This window comes from Sinocyclocheilus grahami, unplaced genomic scaffold (assembly GCF_001515645.1).
Source record: "Sinocyclocheilus grahami isolate Dianchi unplaced genomic scaffold, SAMN03320097.WGS_v1.1 scaffold965.1, whole genome shotgun sequence".
Classification (NCBI taxonomy): domain Eukaryota; kingdom Metazoa; phylum Chordata; class Actinopteri; order Cypriniformes; family Cyprinidae; genus Sinocyclocheilus; species Sinocyclocheilus grahami.
The window spans coordinates 39,294-40,589 of record NW_015506144.1 but is presented as its reverse complement, the minus strand read 5'-3'; the positions used below and the strand labels follow the sequence as shown (position 1 = coordinate 40,589).

The window sequence follows — 1,296 nt, the reverse complement described above, 5'->3', positions numbered from 1 at the left end:
TGGATCTGACCAATCAGAGCACTCGACCCAGCAGCCCATTCATAAAAGCATGCTTTACCCTTCACCCACATGCTCTCGCCCTCTCTTCAGCCGTCATTACTCAGAGAGCAAGGACGAACACAATGGTCACGTCTCAGACGCTGAAAACTGAGATCAAGCGCAGACTCGATGATGAACATATTAAGATGTTTGTTTTAGCTTTAGCTGCCACTTACTGAAGAGCCAAGATATTTTGGGTGTCCTTCAAGTAATATGAGCACATTAAAACCAGATGAATGATAAATATATGAGAATTTGTTGCTAATTTAAAATGGTTTCTAGAGTGTAGAGTTTAGCATCCGACTGCAGGGCACGGCAGTTCATGTCAAAATACCCATGAGCTTTATGGGATTGCTGAAGATCTTTCAGGTGTGATGGGTCAACACGAGATGCTTCAGTCCGTCAGGTGAACATCTGCTGTGGAGGCTGATATTTCACAGCTTCTTTGAATGGACTGGCGCTCACAAAAGCACAGCGTTTTGGAGGATAAGGGTCAGGATGATGGTGAAGCGGCCTCTTCCCTTTCTGTTCCTCACTTCACTCTCGTTTCTCTTCTTCCCAGCCTGTCTCTCTCACTCTTTCTCCCTCTGACCCTAAACCTGTTCCTCGCTGGCTTGAGTCGCCAAACAATTGCACAATCAAACGTGACGTGATATACCTGTTTGCAAACCTTCTGGTTTCCACTTCTCACGTTCCTTCTCTTCCTTCCCAGTGAATCCGCTCTGGAGTGTTGAGGAATTTCACCCTCTCACCCTGTGAAAGCATGAAGAAGCAGGTTAAGGTTAGTCTTTGTCGGCATCCATCTTGAGTTTAATGAGTAATCTGCTTCAAAGAGCCGCCGGTGCCGTCAGACCGGACCACTATCGGTCCACTCCTGTTTTCAGCAGCGCTCGATGTCTTTTGCTCTACGTTAAATACTTCAGCACACTTGATCCTATTTCTCTGTTTTTCCATCACAGTAATGTCACATTGTATCAGCCTGGCACAATAAAACCATGATGACTTTGCAAAATGTAGCAGTACTCACATTCCTCTAGCGGAAACCTCTCATCTGCCTTCATTATATCTCCACCTTTCTCTCTCTTTCTTTCTTTCGTTCCTCTCCTCCAGTTTCCCCTTGTTCCTGATCTGTTCTTCTTTCCCCTTTTACTCGCACGCTGTAATCGAGTCACATGTTGCCGGTCCGACCCCTTTAAAGAGGGGCGGGAGCTCAGGTGGGCGGCGCCTCTTTGTTCTGACCAATCGTGTCAGAGGGGC

General features: G+C 46.7%; 1 long non-coding RNA gene across 2 annotated transcripts in view; it reads right to left on the bottom strand.

Annotated features, from left to right (window-relative positions):
- Positions 1-1,286, bottom strand: part of LOC107564809 (uncharacterized) — a 2,339-nt gene extending 1,053 nt beyond the window's left edge. The window contains exons 1-2 of one of the 2 annotated variants that reach the window (XR_001606292.1): positions 1,067-1,286; positions 698-792 (exon numbers count right to left, since the gene is read on the bottom strand). This is a non-coding gene — a long non-coding RNA (uncharacterized lncRNA). The remainder of the gene's footprint in view (positions 1-697; positions 793-1,066) is intronic. The other variant, XR_001606291.1, reaches the window with a different exon arrangement.
- Positions 1,287-1,296: the final 10 nt, after the last annotated feature.